This window comes from Camelina sativa, chromosome 9 (assembly GCF_030686135.1).
Source record: "Camelina sativa cultivar CO46 ecotype springtype chromosome 9, ASM3068613v1".
NCBI classification, from domain to species: Eukaryota; Viridiplantae; Streptophyta; class Magnoliopsida; order Brassicales; family Brassicaceae; genus Camelina; species Camelina sativa.
In genome coordinates this window covers 21,078,180-21,096,518 of record NC_141888.1, presented here as the reverse complement: position 1 = coordinate 21,096,518, position 18,339 = coordinate 21,078,180, and the positions used below count along the sequence as shown (strand labels likewise).

General features: G+C 33.5%; 1 pseudogene; it reads left to right on the top strand.

Annotated features, from left to right (window-relative positions):
- Positions 1–16,209: 16,209 nt before the first annotated feature.
- LOC147938420 (uncharacterized) lies at positions 16,210–17,382 on the top strand (annotated as a pseudogene).
- The last annotated feature ends 957 nt before the right edge of the window (positions 17,383–18,339 follow it).

Genomic DNA, 18,339 nt, shown 5'->3' with positions numbered 1-18,339 from the left:
TGTCGGTCGACACCAGTTGGGGTGTCGGTCGACACCAACGCGAGGACGGCTCGGGACTTTAGCGAGTGTCGAACGATGCCATGTGGAGGTGTCGGTCGATGCAAACTAGGGTTTCCGGGAGTGTCGGGCAGGGTGTCGGTCGACACCAGTTTGGTGTCGGTCGACACCAGATGTTCAGTATGGATCGACACCATCTGGTGTCGGTCGACACCCCTTGTTCAGTTACGATGGACGTCGCATGCTTTGTATATTGCCTGGTTTGTTTTATTGGTTGTTGTTTGTGGCATGTAGAGATCTTATTGCTTGTGTGTATAGCCCAGTAGATGGGAGGATTGTCTCACTGAGTGTTTATCAAATACTCATGCATCTCAATTTGTGTTTGTGGTGCAGGTAAGGGCAAAGTGTGATCGTGGAATCAAGGCAATGAAGAGGAGGATGTTCTAGGGACTCGATTGGATGTTGTCTGGCATTGCTAGGTTGCTAGAGTTGGGTCATTAGAAACATTGCTAGGTTGCTGGTTCCTTGTTTCTTGTTGTTTGGATTGATTATTGTTGATGATTATGGTTATTGGTTTTTATTGGAGTATTATTGGATATTATGTTGGTGTTGTTATTTCCGCTGATGTTTGTTATCGTGGTTAGGTGGCTAGTGGGTATGGGACCACTAGTTGTAGTTCTAATTATTATATTATATTTATTATTATTATTTATTAAAAAAAAAAAAAGGGTCGGTCGTTTCAAATTTGATCTGAGAAATCATTTTTTTGAAATTTTAACTTGTGCTCTAGCAAGAAATCATATTTCTTGAAATTTTTTCATATTATAGTGACATATCATTGACCCGTGCTATAACAAATCAAATTAGAGTTTTTATAATTTTTAACTTTTTGATCTATCATATATTTATGATATTCTTAAAAATATCAAATTAAACTATTTTTAAAGATTCCAAATTAAATTATTTAAAAGGTTTATTATAGGGGCATTCTCAAAAATGCCCCTTTTTCCATACCCCTTTTTAAAAATACCACTTCATGTTGACCATTTTTAAAACTACCCCTCTTTATATACAAAATGACCAAATTACCCTTTTTTAGTGACACCAAGAATGTACAGTCATCAAAATCGAAAATATTTTCCCGCCAAAAAAATTTCCCGCCAAACTTTTTTTTCCCGCCAAAATCGAAAATTTTTCCCGCCAAAAAAAAAGATTTTCCCGCCAAAAATATTGAAATTTATATCTTTTAAAAATATTGTAAACGCTTTTAAAAAACTTTTAAAAGCGTTTACAAGGTTTTTAAAAAGTTTTTAGACACATTGTAAACGCTTTTAAAAACCTTGTAAATGCTTTTAAAAAGCTTGCAAAGACTTTTGAAAAGCTTGTAAATGCTTTTAAAAGGTTTTTAAACACCTTATAAACGCTTTTAAAAACTTTTTAAAAGCATTTACAAGGTGTTTAAAAACCTTTTAAAAATCTTATAAAAACTTTTACAAGGTTTTTAAAATCATTGTAAAAGCGTTTACAAGGTGTTTAAAAACCTTTTAAAAATCTTTTTAAAAACCATTTGAAAACCTTTTAAAAACCTTTTAAAACCCTTTTAAAACCTTTTAAAAATCTTGTAAAAGCGTTTACAAGTTGTTTAAAAAACCTTTTAAAACTCTTTAAAAAATCTTGTAAAAGCCTTTACAAGGTGTTTATAAGGTAGAAACCTTATAAAACCTTTTAAAAACCTTGTAAATTTTTTTTGGCGGGAAAATTTTTTTGTCGAAATTTTTTAACAAAATTTTTTTGACAAAAAAAATTTTGGCGGGAAATTTTTTTCGAAAAATTTTTGGCGGGAAAATAAGTCGGAAATTTTTTGGCGGGAAAATTTTGTTTTTCTTTTTATTGAATAAAATAATTTTCATCTAAGGGTAAAATGGTCATTAAAAATTAAAAGAGGGCAAAAATAAAAATAGCCAGAAAAGAGGGTATTTTTGAAAAGGGGTATATCAAAAGGGGCATTTTTAACAAATTCTCTTTATTATATTGTATAAAACTATACAATTCAACAAAAGAAATATATGAAATGAATTTAAATATTCAAATTTTTACCTGTTACTCAGTCAAAATTTTCTGATAAAGTTAGGTAAGACTTTTTTTATAGTATAATCGGAAATGATTTGTAATGTATGGAGGAGTAATTAATTTCTATTAATTTCTGAGATTTTTTTGTCTATATATGGTTAGTTAAATATTATTTGAGAGTTTATTTTATTCTTTGGGATATCTTTTTTAAGAGGAACATAATCCTAAATCTATATAAGCTATCAAATAATTAATCCATATAACCTATCAAATAATTAATCTTAATTATAACCTATATTAATATTATACTAGGGTTTAATCCGTGGTACACCGCGAGACAATATTTTTAATTTTAAAATTTTAAAATTTATCTTGTATTTATTTTTTATTTTATTTTAAAAATATAAAATTTTTATAGATATTTGATATAAGTATTCAAAGTCTAGGAATTTTGTAGTGTTTTCAAGGTTTTAATCCGTGTGGTATATGTATAGTCTAGTAATACATTTATCTCATGGTACACATCTAAAAGTGTTTAAAAAAAAAAATTCCACTTAACTCCCTATATGGGATTAATGCCAACCCGTCTCATCAAAATCAAAATAAGTTTTTGTGTAAAAAAATAATAATCAAAATAAGTTTTTTTATCAAGTTTAATTATGTTAATTATTTTACCAAATTAGCATATTTTTTTAGTTTATAATTTTTCCTTGTCTTTTTATGTAGTTTATAATAATTAATAGAATTTTAATTTTTTTGGTAATTTTTCATTAAATAAAAAATAAACCAAATTATATGGGGGGTTTTCAACATATTTAATGTGACATTTTATAATTGGATTTTTGGTTTAGGAAATTTGTTAATGTTACTATAATTATGAGTATTGTAAACTTTTGTTATGGAAAATATGTTGTATATCATTTAAATTTGAGAGATTCTAGCATCCATAAAAAATAGTTTTAGAGATTTAAAGGGTTAAAACTTTAATGGGTAGAGTTGTTTTTGGAAAAATCGGAATGTATAGATGTTGTTAAGATTTTATGGCAATAAATGTAACAAATGTTGGTCAATTTAAGAAAGTTTAGTATTTGAGTTTCTCGGCAATGTTATTTATGGAATTATTTTAGCGGTTAATGTTGTAATAAAAAATTAAATAAGTAAAACTTAAAGGGCATAAACCAAAATGTACTTCAAAAATGTTAATATAGATGGTCTACCAATTTGAAGTTGTGTACTTCCCTTTTATTAAAAAGGAGAATTCTAAATCTATATAAGCTATCAAATAATTAATCCATATAACCTATCAAATAATTAATTTTAGTTATAATCTATGTTAATATTATATGGTCTACCAGTTTGAAGTTGTGTACTTCCTTTTATTAAAATGGGGATTTTTGTAATATGGGAAAATCTACTTAAATTAAAAGAACAGATAAAGTGGACATGGACAGAGCAAAAAGTGGAGTCTTGGTCAGAGCAAGTCGCCTAATCGATTAACAGACATAATTTGGGCATATGGCAACGTAGAGGTCTCTAGTCGTCTAGATTATGCCATATTATGAATGTAAAAGATCAATATTGCCTCAGCAAAAACTGATGGAGAATTTTTTTTTTTGTTTTGTTTTAGTTTACATTTATGAATGATACGTTTTCCACAGACAAAATTTCTTTATATCTATCTTAATATTTTTAAAGTACATTTTTGTGCATTTTTATTGGTTGGGTTTTATAACCCGATTTAATGATTCAGATTTTCATTAGTTATAGTAATTTTTCTATATATGATTATTAATCGATATCTTAATATTTCTAATTTCTATCATTAACGATAAATATGATATTTATTAAATATCTTAATATTCATCAAGATTATAATCATTTAATCATCTAAAATCAAAATTTAATAATATATATTAAAATTTAATAAAATTACTTATTCAGTTATTCTTAATAAATTATAATAACTTCAAATTCAACATCTATTTATTTAATAACTGATACTGTCAATGTTTGTAAATACAATGAAATATATATAAAACTTTAATATTTTATTAAAAAATAATGAGTATCAATTAATTTATAATTGTATATAAAAATAAACAAAATATTATTCTGTGGTATACGACAGGGTCAATCCTAGTTTATACTATTCTTTTTAATCTGTAGGATATTGAAAGCTAATGTAAAATCCAAGTATAGTTTTTTTTTGTTAACTCGGGAAAGGATATTCCACGGGTAAGGTCCCCCATGTTTGCAAATGGGCCGTAAGCAATGGGTCTATACCCATGTGGCCAAAGGGATAAATCTAGCAATTCTGCGCTTGGGGAAAATCGATCCCTGGCCTGGACTGAAACGACCGACATTTTTTTTTTTTTTTAAATAATAAATAATAAATATATAACATAATATAATAATAAACTACAACTAGTGGTCCCATATCCACTAGCCACCTAACCACAATCACAATCATCAGCGGAAAACATTATCAATATCCAATAAATATAAATAGCCAATATTAATTCCAATCACAAACTAATGATCCAAACAACATCCAAAGAACCAGCAATCCTAAACAACATTCTAGGACTCCACTCTAGCAACCTAACAGAGGCCAGACAACCAAACGAACCACTAGAACATCCTCCTCTTCATCGCCCTAATTCCACGGTCACACTTTGCCTTTACCTGCACCACAAACACATATTGCAATGCATGAGTTTTTAATAAACACTCAGTAAGGCAATCCTCCCATCTACTGGGATATACACACAAGCAATAGAGACATCTCTAACCATCAACCATCAACCAACAATCATCAATCAACAATCAACAAGCCAAACAACACATAAACAAGCAGATTAGAAAAAATCTCCAGCTTAGATAAGCCATGGTCCTGCACTTACCTTAACAAGTGATTCACAAAACTAAATACAACCAAATGAGAGGCTTTCCAATATCCAAGAACAACCAAACTTGTTCCTACAACCAATCACAACAACAAACAAAGATTGTAAACAAACTGCCAGAAAAAATAGAAAAGAACAACCTCACAAGTGAAACCACGAAATCAAAACGAACCGTTAACTTTCTAATCCCTCCGGTGAAACGCAAGGTATATACGTCCAGAAGCTTCCCACAAAATTTCAGCACGATCGGATTATAGATGAAACCGCAATCGTCCCCGTAACACCCGCTGGTCTCAATCTGCGAATGAGAAGAAATGTGTAACGACCCGGAACCTCGGTAGGAGATAGTCGAGAAATCCGAGTCGAGATAGTCGAGAAATCTGAGTCGAGATAGTCGAGATAGTCGAGAAATCCGAGTCGAGATAGTCGAGAAATCCAAGTCGAGATAGTCGAGAAATCCGAGTCAAGATAGTCGAGAAATCCGAGTCGAGATAGTCGAGAAATCCAAGTCGAGAAAGTCGAGGACTCAGAGTCAAGAAAGTCGAGGACTCAGTATCGAGGATTTTGTCGAGGGTTTGTCGAGGGTTGCCGATACTCATCGACGGTAGAATCCGACAGTTATGGGGATTGGGCGATGGAAATGGAGAGTTCGAAACTACTGAAGTAGTGAACAGACGTTCGAACTGGGGAAATGGAATCCCAAGTTTAAAGTAATCAGATCATTCAGGCTTGCAAGTTTCTGGATGAAAATTGGTTCGGTCGAACAGGTTTGTAAATTGCCGAGAAATGGGATGGGAGGTTTCGGTACTTAGTCCGAGAGACAGTCCGAGTAAAATAGGAATGAAAGTCCTAGTGATAGTGATAGTGATAGTATAGTGATAGTAATAGTGAAGTGATAGTAACAGTTAAGTGCACTATCCGGAAATGGTTGCATCGGCGATCGATGGACCGGGCCGATGGACGAGGTGGTATGGTTTGGCCGGTGGGCCGATAATAAACTAAAAGGACTCGATATCTCGCGGAGATTTAAGCCGACTCACGGGAAAGGAAACCCGAGAGAAATGGAAACTCGCGGTAATGGAAAGGTAATCGGATAAGGACAGATGCGAGAATTATGGGAAGTTATGGGCGGTGAGACTTATCGTTCCAAGGAAACTTAGGGCGATTCGTGGATCCTATATAAGGGATAAAACCCTTAGGAATTTCTCTAGTTCCGCATAAGAATCCAAGAGCCGCCGCAAGAGAGAAAGAGGAGAGTTTCTGTCGAGCTTAAACCGAGAGAGATCCTAAGTCTAGAGTCGAGAAGAACGGTAAGTGTTCTTCCACCTTGATCCGTCGATGGTTATGGTTATGGTTATGGGATATATCTTGGATACTAATGGTATCGATCTGTCCGTGTAGAAGCGGGGATCAGATCCAAGCATAGAAACCGAGAGATCAACACCTTAGGTCGATACCGAAGGTGAGTGCGTGACTGTGGCCGAGTTCCATGGTTGATTCTCTTGACCCGTGGTTTATTTAGTCTTGTTAATTGCTTGTCTTATGGTTATGGTTTCTATTGCAATATGAATGATGGTTGGTCTAAGAGATTTAGGCGACTATCCATGGTATTTGATTGACTTGCATGACTTGATTGGAATATTCCCTGTGTTAGATTGAGATCATTGAACTGACCCTAGTGAGATGGTATGACCGCTCCACTAAGTAAACTTTGTTTGCTTACGCCTCCTTTTATGGACGCAGGAAAGGACAGGTTCGATGATCGGGATTATAGTGGCTGACCAGCTCGTGTGACGGAGGCAAGGGAGGAAGGAGGATGGTGGCTTTGGGTAGAAATATTCATGGCTTTATTTTTATTTAGTTTTCGTTATTTCCATGCATGGGACAAGTTGTTATTTCGTTGAATTGAACCTCATAATATTTTTAATAAATTCGCAAGTTTAAGTTAAGTTCACCTGTTATTCATACTTGTTGTTATACTCGTTTAATATGCGCATAGAATTCGTCGGCCTTAGAAAAATTTTTATCGGTCTGTTTAAGTCTGAGTATGGTTTCTAGGGTCGGGGTCTTACAAAACGCCCCACGAAAATGCCAATATCTCCTAGAATATTAATCCAAATTCACTTCTGTAAAGAGGCGAGTGTACGAAAATCTCTTAGCTACAACCCTACCAAAAATCAATACCTTTCAAAACGATTTGACCCGTCGGATCTTCCTTCTCCCAAACCCTGACAGTTCTGTTTCTCTCTTAACACTAAGGAAAAAGCTTGATCTCCTTCTCTTTCTCCTTTACACTCAATAACCAAGAGTTATGTCTCTTTCTCTCCCTCTCTCTGATGAAAATGACGACAAAAGCACCAAAAGGAGAGAGGAGGTGTCGAAAATTAGAAGGAGAAATAAGGGTTTTTGGTTTAATTTGATTAAACCAGGATTTAATTAAACCAAAATTAATTAAACTCCACTCTTTTGGTTTACTCAACATAACCCAAACTCTATTTCCGGAACACGGATGTTACATGGACCAACAGGACGACTCTTCCTTCCAAGCTAGAACCAATAGGTTGAGTAATTAAATAGATAAGAGTGAATATTATTGTGAACATAGAGATTTAGGGGAATGGTTCTCTCTTGTTATTGATCTATTCCATATGATACAATATATATATAGGGATACAATATTAGGGTTTAGGTTTTATACCAATACTAATGGGCCATATAATGGGCATCCACAAAATACATAATATTATTCATAACACTCCCCCTTGGATGACCATTGTAAAAATGTAGTTCCAAATGCGCATGTGAGATACTGCCTCATTAAAAACCTTACTAGGAAAACCGAGTGGGAAAAACCATGGTGAAGGGAAAAAGACTGCAGCGTGCTTTTACTCTCCCTCATAAATACATCACTTGAAATCTTCGAGATGACTGATCCAATATGATGAAGTAGCTTCTTGGAAGTAGTGGTTGGGAACGTGTTGATAAATGGTTCACCAAATCTTCACTTGAACAAATTTGTAAGACACGTACATCACCATTCTTCTACAGGTCATTTGTCTCGCAAGTCACTCTCTTTGATCTTTATCTTCGTTTCTCATGGTCTCATCAGTGTATGTTAGAGACTTTGAAGATGATAGTCTTTCACCATTGGAATCATAATATTTTTCTTTAGGTGTTTATCTTTCGCGTGTTCTTTGTTGTCTCGTTAAAAACCTTTCACGCAAAAACCCAATGGGATAAAAACCATGATAAGGGAAAAAGAGTACAACCACGCACATGATAAGGGAAAAAGAGTACAACCACGCACATGATCCGAAAACCAAATTTGGTGACTTTGGGATGGGTGTCGATCAACACCATGGGGAGTGTCGATCGACACCGGTTTTTCTGGTTCGACCAAATTGTTTTAATTCGTCGTTTTGGTTTGGTCTGGGTCGATTGAAGTGTCAAACCGACGTATTTGTAGAGAAAAATCGACCTAGGTCGTGAAAAGAGATTGTCTTGGCCGTTTTATGAGAAAAGAGAGAAGAGAGAGTGTTCTTGAAGGGATTAGGAGATTCTAAGCTGTTTTGGTGAGATCTGTTCCTGTTGAGTGGAGATCTTGTCCTAGGAACAAAGGAGAAGGCTTCTAAGGGTTAGATTCGTCGTTGTTGAGTCAGAATCTTTCTGCAAAAGAAGTGAGTGCATGACCAAGGCTTATCTAAGCCTGAGAATCCTTTGTATGCTTGATTTGCTGTGTTTTGTGGTGTTGTTCTTGCTTGTGGTGTTTGTGTTATGGTTACTATAGGTTCCTGAAGCTTCTGGGTGAGTTTGGAACGGATTGGAGATGATTGAAAACAGAGATTCGATGATCGGTTTCGAGCAGATCGTGTCTACGGGGTCGGTGTCGATCGACACCAAGTGGGTGTCGGTCGACACCATATTTGGGCCAGTGTCGATCGACACCAACTTGTGTGTTGCGATGTTTCCCGGTTTGTTGTGTTTATTTGTTGTTTGTTAAACATTGGAATCTAAGTTGCTTGTGTGTATAGCCCAGTAGATGGGAAAATTGCCTCACTAAGTATTTGTGATAATACTTATGCATCTCAATTGTTGTTTGTGGTGTGCAGGTTTGTGACGTGGAATCATGGCGATGAGGAGGAGGATGATCTAGGGTCTCAGTGTTGTGTTGTGTTATTGTTGTTGGAACCTTGTTAGAAGCATGTTAGGATGATGATTTTAATTGGTTATAATTGATATGGTATTTATATTTAAATTGGTGTTGGTTTGGTTTGTCTTCCGCTGTGCATGTTGATTTGTTGTTGGTTTATGGTTTGGGTTGTAATTAAATATTATGGGATATTTAATTATATTATTATTATTATTATAAAAAAAAACGGGTCGGATTGTTTCAGTATGTGAAATCTCTACCGGAGATCAGATAATATTTTGCACTTGTTCTTGTAATTTTCTTTTAACAAGAACCACTTGTAATTGCAGAAGAGACAAGAGACAAACACAATATTTTCTTTTAACGAGGTTCAGCAAATGTTTATGTCCTCTAACATTGTTGAAATAACTTCTTGAACAAAATTACAACTATTGTTCAATTTCGGATTTACAGAACTCTAAGATCTTCTCTTAGCTTGTTTCCGATCTATTTTCAACCCACAATGAGATCTCTAAGATCATCAACAATGATCTACACCCAGGATTGTCACCTAGAGATAATCTCTCACCTTTTTCTCCCCAAATGTGTTAAAAGGCTACAAGAAATTTTTCGCTTTTACGACGTTCTTGAGGCTATAAAATATAATCACTGTAAATAATACTTATGACAGTTTGAAAATCTTCTGAATAGACTGAATTAAGTCTTCCATTATAGTCAAACTCATAAGTGATCGAAAATAGTTGCTTCCACCATATGAGAGTACATTTCTCATAATCAATATCAAGTATTTATGAGAATCATTGTACTACTAAACGTACTTTATATCTTATAAAGATCTCCTTATATCACACTCATTTTACATTTTCAAGTGTAAGGACTACAAGTCTAAATATTATCTCTTTAAGAGACTTAGGGGGGTGTATTGAAACAATAATATTGGAGGATTTGATGGAATTTGGGAATTTTGAAATTTTGATAGATTTTAGGGAAGTTAATATGATTTATAGTAAAATTCTTTCAAATCCTACCTAAAACCATGAGATTTGGATTTCTGTATTTTTAACTAAACAAATCCTCTCAAATCCTCCAGAATCTCTAAAACTTATTAAAATCCAAATCCACAATCTGTTTTGAATAACAGTGGATTTTAAATTAGATTTTTAAATCATCAGTTCAATAACAGTAAATTTCACCAGACTTTTTAAAATCCATGATTGAATAACATAGGATTTGTAACTTTTACACAAATCACTTAAAATGTCAAGTTGAATACACCCCTTTAAACTATTTCATAGTTACTTCCTTAAATGATTAACCAATCATTCTTTGTATACACTTTTCAATAAAACTTTTTCTCTTAACCGTGATTTATGATCCTCGATTTTATCCATAACATAATCAACTACAACACTGCATGCAAATATATTTACAACGTCGATTTGCTTTTTGGTTCCTTTTCTTTCTAGACATGACTCAACTTGTTGACATTTCTTTTAATTATGATTCTCAGGTACCTAAATCTCTTTCTTATTCATGTCTACATCTCTTTTAGAGTTTCTTTATAACTCCTTGCTTCCTCGGTGCCATATTAATTCATGCTCCTTTTTTTTCCAAAGATGCTTATACTTGGAACCATAAGTCTATCACACTTCATGCGTGAAACAACCCGACCCATTTTTTTATAATAATAATAATATAACTAAATACCCCATAATATTTAATTAGAATCCAAACAATAAACCAACAACAAATCAACATGCACAACAGAAGACAAACCAAACCAACTCCAACTCAATATAAATACAATATCAATCATAAACAATATAAACCAGCAACCTAGCATACTTCTAACAAGGTTCCAACTAAGACCCTAGATCATCCTCCCCCTCATTGCCATGATTCCACGCTACACATTCATTACCTGCACCACAAACACAATGAGATGCGTGAGTATTACCAGAAATACCCAGTGAGGCGATCCTCCCATCTACGAGCTATACACACAAGCAAATCGAGAGTACAACCACAAATAAAACATAAAAAACTAGTCATTGAACAGGTCACCCAATAACACATTCACCATACCTACATATCATCACACAAAACAAGTCATACAACCCAATCGCTCAGATAAGCTCATGGTCACGCACTCACCTTAACAAGTGATTCACGAAAATAACTACAACCAAAAGAGAAACTCTCCAATATCCAATAACAACCAAACTCGCTCTGTTAACTTTCCAGTTCCTCCAGAGAAAAGCAAGGTCTAGACGTCCATAAGCTTCCCACAAAATTTCAGCACAATCAGATCTCAGATGAAACCGCAATCGATCTCAAAACACCCGCTGGTCTCAATCTGCGACTGAGAAAAAACACCCCACGAAACTGCTGATATCTCCTTTCGAAACGATTTGAGCAGTTGGATCCTCCTTCTCCCAAACCCTAGCGATTCTGTTTTCTCTCTTACTCTAAGGAAAAAGCTTGATCTCCTTCTCTTCCTCCTTTACACCAAATAACCAAGAGTTCTCTCTCTTTCTCTCCCTCTCTCTGATAACAATGTCGACAATAGCAAAAGAAATAGAGAGGAGGCGTGACTTATGTGGGAGATTAGGAGTTTTTGGTTTAATTAGATTAAACCAGGATTTAATTAAACCGATAATTAAACCGAAATTAATTAAAATCCACTCCTTTGGTTTATTCAACACAACCCAAAATATAATTCGGGAACACGGATGTTACAATGCGATCTTTAGACTTACTAGCAGTTGATCTTATCCTTCTCGGACATTAATAATAACTGGAGCACAGCTGGTATATGCGTGACTTTGTCACTATCATGTTCAGCAAATGCTTCTTGCATTTATTGTTTAACTTTGCAAATAAACTATCTTTTCCAATTTCTAGCGCACATTTCTTAGTACGAGGATCAAGATAATTTTTCCAATATATTTATTTTCCAGCTGTTTATTTCCTCCCCCTCATGTGGGAAAGACTGACTCACTGAAACAACAGTCTCTGCATCTCGAGACTCAAATTCTCGAGATATTCAATTTTCAAAAGAGATTCATATCCAACATTCTTTTAAATCCCATTTTATATCATTGTGGTGGAGCAACTCAGCTTGTATAACACATTTTAGATGGTATATATCTGGTTTCTGACCCAAACCATTTGTATTCGGGAGTACTCATGATTATTCGTTGGCCCGATGAATTTCTTGACATGTAGAGTCATTTATTGCAATTACTTAGCATGGTTTCACCACCATTGTCAATTAACCAAATACTCTCGCAAACTCAAGATTGCATATTGATAACAAACATATATAGTGGATGATCAGTCCACAATATCTCTTTGTATACGTACTAGAAAACTGACATTATCCAAATTCATGGGGTCGGTAAAACCCATGTAATCGGCTTGCTTTGTAAAGCAGCACACATAAGAAATAACTAGGAAATCTCTTAAGGTTCTCTAATGAATCTTTTCAAAAATTTCTGATTATTCTTTCGCATCATTACTGAACCGGAATGGCTTAACCGGTCATGCCAAACAGTGAGATTTTCACAAAGTATTTTATCTTCTAGATAATGCATGTAATCTCTAAAATACTTTTATTGTCTTGGGTAATAATACTTATGATTTCAAAGTATTTTCTTCGTTTATTTTCTCAACATGATTACTTTCCAAATCCTCAAGATTTGCTCTAGCATATGAGTGTTTAACTCATTTTGGGTGTGAACATAATCTTATATCTTTTCCATCACTTATGTATGTGGGATTCATTAATTCATCCCCTTGAGATGATGACACTTCATGTCTATCAATCTTTATTTGAATCCCACCCATTTAACTTTGAGACTAATTGGGAGATTATAACACATAATTATGAAATTATGTTCCATAGGCAATAGTATATATATACTCTTAATACTTTTTCTACTACTTATTATTGTAGTAGAATAGTGGAAATTGTCTCAAACTAACTTCTTTCATCATCATATAGAAATTGTCTCACACTAACTTCTTTCATCATCATATATATAGATGAGATAAGTGCTTCATGTACTTATTATTCACTTCTAGTGGAGAAACTAGTCGACGTTGAGCTCTGTATATCATATCCACATCATGGCCTTTTTAATAGCAACTTTCGTATCATTATTGTGGCTTTTTTTTTTTTATTGCTTTAAGTCATATTCACTTCAAGGAATAGACCAAGCCAATAGGATGTAATTCATGATTATTCATGAACATCTCATAATTTTACTAAGTCACAAACAAATTAATAATATTTTTTAAAAATATATTTTTCACTATATCATGTCTACATGACAACAATATATTTTTTGACCAGTAAAATATATATATTTCTAATATCTTTCCATCAGTGATATTATTTTATCTATATAATTTTGGTAATAATTAGAATCAAGTTGGTTTTTATATATTCTTTTAAAGAATTTTAGTCGTTTACTTTCTTTAGATTATTTTAAAGAACTAGAGAATTTTTATGATCATATACTTGGACTTAAACCTTCTCATAGAAGTGATGCAAAAAAAATATAATCAACTAGATAAGACCCGCGTTATTACGTGGGTAAAAATTATTAAAAATATTAAGAATAATTAAGTATTCGTATACATGTTTTTAGATTTTATCTTGTAACATTTTAATATTGAATATGAACCTCTCATATTTCATTTTAATACTCTCTCAGTTCCATTATATAAGAGTTTTAAGGCTTTTTTTGCTTCATTTTATAATATTTTCTCAAATTTCTATGTATAATTTTTATTAATATAAAAATTTATAACTATTTGAACTATGCAGTATATTTTTCTATTAGTTGAAGTTTTATAACTGACATAATATTTATTGTTTATTAATCTTTGCGCTTTTATACAAAAACTCTTATAGGATAGGGAGTACCATTTAAATATCTATACCATCATAATAAACCATATTTTAAGTTTAATTACACATTTCATCTTAATGCATATAACTAAATATTTTATATCAAACACAATTAATACACCATATCAAATCTGTATCTTAGTAAGAATTGAAAATCCAAATAAAAATTAACAAAAATATAATTTGCAAAAAAAACTGAATCAACATTATTTAAGATATATTTGTTATGTTTTTAGAGAATTTCTTACTAATGCCCCTTCTTTGATACTCCTTTTTAATAATACCCCTTCTGATGATCATTTTTAATTATACCCTTCCTTTATTTTTTAAAGACATGTTTGCCCTTGTTTTATAATTATACCTTCTTCGTCTTCGTCTCTTCTTCTCCGGAGACATCTCTCCTTCTCCGGTCGAATCTCTCCTCCGACGTTATCACTGTTTCTCCCATCGTCTTTGTCTTCGTCTCTTCTTCTCCGGAGAAATCTCTCCTCTCCTCCGCCGTTATCACTATTTCTCCCGTCGTCTTAGTTCTCTTTTTAGTTCGTCGTCTCTTCTACCCCCTTCGTGTAAGTGTTTCTCCCATCGTATTGAGCAATTGAATTTTTAGGTCTTATAAAGCAAATCTTCTCCTCCGCCGTTATAAATTGAATTTTTTTAGGTCTTAATCACTTGCTCTTTTAGATCTGTTCGTGATAATAAAGTCCTTTTCTCCCATCGTGTAAGCTTGTTTCTGTTTTTTTTGTTTTGATTTCAATTTCAATTTTTTGTTATCTATTAGATTGTTTGTTTCGATTTCAAATTTGATGTCAGAATTTTTTTAGGTCTTAAGCACTTGCTCTTTTAGATCTGTTCGTGATAATAAAGTCCTTTATTAGATCTTTGGACATCTACTGTTATTCTTTGATATAGTTGTTCGGATCTTTCTTCTTTTAATGTAGTTTTATTGGTTTGTTTTCTCAGGATTTGTTTGGGTGTACAAATAATTGAATTGTATTCAGTATGTGGTTTGTGGAAGTTGAAAAACAACATTCATTGGGAATTTGAGATGGATAATGAAAGGGGAGCTTCTTTGATTAACATTGATGAGAATACTAGATTTAGTGAGTTGGTAAAGATTCTATTAGAAGATTTTTACATTGATATTCGGGCACAATGTTTAAAGCTTAGTTATACATTGCCTGCTAAGTCTGCTACTATAGGTAGTATTCCTATCTTTATTAGAAATGATAGGCAGCTTGAAGCTTTTAAACTCAAATATGCACAAAGTGGAGGAGTTCTTCATCTATGTGTTACTGTTGAGGATTTTTGTGAGACTGTAGAGCAGGTATTTTTAGTAAACTCATTTTCTTGTTCTTTCTAATATTGTTTTAGAAAAGTAACTGATTTGAGGAATGTTTCTTTTTCAGGGTCAACCTAGCTCTACTCCTTTTATTGAGAGTGTTACTGCTGTTACTCAGGTAACTTTCTACTTTAGAAATCCTTATAAAATTCTTTGAAAACACTTGTAAAACGTTTTCAATACTTTACAAATCCTTTCAAGATCAAACAAGCTCAAATCTGTTAGTTGGGAATGCTATTGATGTTTATACTCATACTCAGGTAACTTACAATGGTATAAATGTTTTAATTCCCTTTTCAACCCGTTTTAAAAACCTTTGAAAACAGTTGTAAACCTTATTAAATCCTCTGAAATCACTTGTAAAATCTTTTTTAAAAAACATTGATTTGTACTTTCAGGGTCAACCAATACCTAATCCATATGTCGAGAGTGTTCCTCCTGCTGCTTCTTCAAGTCAATATACTGGCACTTCTGATGATTTTACTGCTACTCATACTAAGGTAACTTACATTTAAACACTTTAAAAAAACCTTTTGAAAATGGTTGTAAACCTTATTAAATCCTTTGAAATAACTTGTAAAACCTTTTAAATAACCATTGATTTGTACTTTCAGGGTCAACCAATACCAAATCCATATGTCGAGGGTGTTCCTCGTTTTTATTGTTCTCCTGTTGCTTCTTCAAGTCAATATACTGGCAATTCTGATGATTTTACTTCTACTCATACTCAGGTAACTTACATTTAAACTTTAAAAAACCTTTTGAAAACGTTTACTTCTAAGCATCTGCAAAGACTTTGGCTGGTTTGGTTAGTAACCATTTTGCAGGAGGAAAGCTTCCTCTCAGACCCAAACAGCTCATGGAAATTTTTAGGAATGACCATGGAGTTGGTGTCTCGTACTCAAAAGCATGGAGAGCTCAAGAACATGCATTAGAACTTGCTAGGGGTATACCTGCTGATAGTTATGAGGTTTTACCGAGTTGGTTTCACATGATAGAAAAGAAGAATCCAGGTACTATCACTTACATCAAAGCTGATTCTGATAATAAGTTTAGATATGGTTTTCTGGCTTTTGGTACATCAATTAGAGCTTTTAAGTTGATGAGAAAAGTTATTTCTATTGATGGCGCCTATTTGAAATCAAAATACAAAGGGACTGTGCTTGCTGCATCAGCTCAGGATGGTAATTTTCAGTTGTATCCTATTGCTTTTGCCGTTGTTGATTCTGAGAATGATGCATCATAGGATTGGTTTTTGCGGTGTTTGAAGACTATTATTCCTGATGAAAAAGATCTAGTTTCCGTGTCTGATCGGGCTTCTTCAATTGCAACTGCGCTTTCAGTAAATTATGTACATGCTCATCATGGGATCTGCACTTTCCACTTGCAAAAGAACCTGGAAACACGATTTAGAGCTTCTGCTTCTCTTCTTCCAGTTGTTCATGATGCTTCAAGAGCTTACACTCAGTATGATTTTGATTATTTGTTCAGTCAAATTTCCAATGGTGATCCGGATCTTGGAGATTATCTTTGGCAAGCTGATATTAGGAAATGGTCACGTGCATATTCTCCTTCTAACCGGTACAACATCATGACATCTAATTGTGCTGAGTCCATTAACTCCAGGTTAAAAGAGACTCGTGAGTATCCAATTGTCTGCCTGTTTGATACAATCAGGTCTATTTTGACTAGGTGGTTTCATGAACGACGTGAGGAGAGCTGTCGACATCCATATGCTGTTACTCCAAAAGTTGGGAATAAGATGAATGAATCTTATAATAATACTACCCGCTGGCTTGAAGTTAGTCAAGTAAATGAAAATGTCTTCGAGGTTAAAGCAGCTTTAAAGACATATATGGTGAATTTGGACACAAGGAAATGCGCATGCTGTATGTTTGATATTGACAAATTCCCTTGTGCACATGGAATTGCTGCTGCCAAACATGTCAATCTCAATGAAAACATGTTTGTTGATGATTATCATTCCACTGAAAGGTTATAACTCTCTTCTTTAATAAGGTTTTTAAAAGTTTGCTAAAGTAACGGATCCGACAGGTTTTTACAATGTTTTAAAAGGTTCTAAAAGGTTTTATAAGTTATTTATAAGGTTTATAAACAGTTTAAAAAGGTTTTACAAGGTTTTTCAAAGGTTTATCAAAGTTCTATAAGTCTTATCTTCCTCTTTTTTTATTTTACAGATGACGTTTAGGATATTCAGAGAGCATTCACCCAGTAGGTGATATGGAGTATTGGGAGATTCCAGAGAGTGTTAGTAGTTCTATTCGGCCACCTTCTACTCATATACCTAGTGGCAGGCGAAAGAAAAAGAGAATAGCTAGTTCATGGGAGTATGGAAAGGCTAAGACAAATTCAAAACAATACAAATGCAGTAGGTGCGGTCAGTGTGGACACAACAAATCTAGTTGTGTAGCTGCTATCTAACTCTCTCTCTCTCTCTTTAATTCAACTTGAATTTGTTCTTTTTAATAAAATATTTTCAGTCTGTGGTGTTGTAAACTCCAATTTCTTAGAATTTTTTTCAGATTTATAATGATTTTATAATGATTTATAAATGATTATCTTGTAATGCCTTTTAAAATAGCAAGTCGTACTGTTTTAAAATTATTTACAAACAACTTGTAAAACCTTTTAAAACATGTTAAAAACCATATCTACTCTTGTAAAACCCTCCAACGATTAAAAACCATATATATATACTCTTGTAAAAAGCAAGTTGCCACACTCTCTCTTTCTTCCCCTTCCCCTTCCCCTTCCTCTTACTCTTCTTCATCTCTCTCTCTCTTCTCTCTCACTGCAAAAACCCTAAATTTCCTCTGATTTTAGAACAAGCTCAGACCCTAAATTTGACAAATTCGATCCGTCTCCTTCACTGCAAAACCCCTAAATTTCCTCTGATTTTAGGTCTGGGTATCTTCAGTCTCCTTCACTGCTTTGTAAT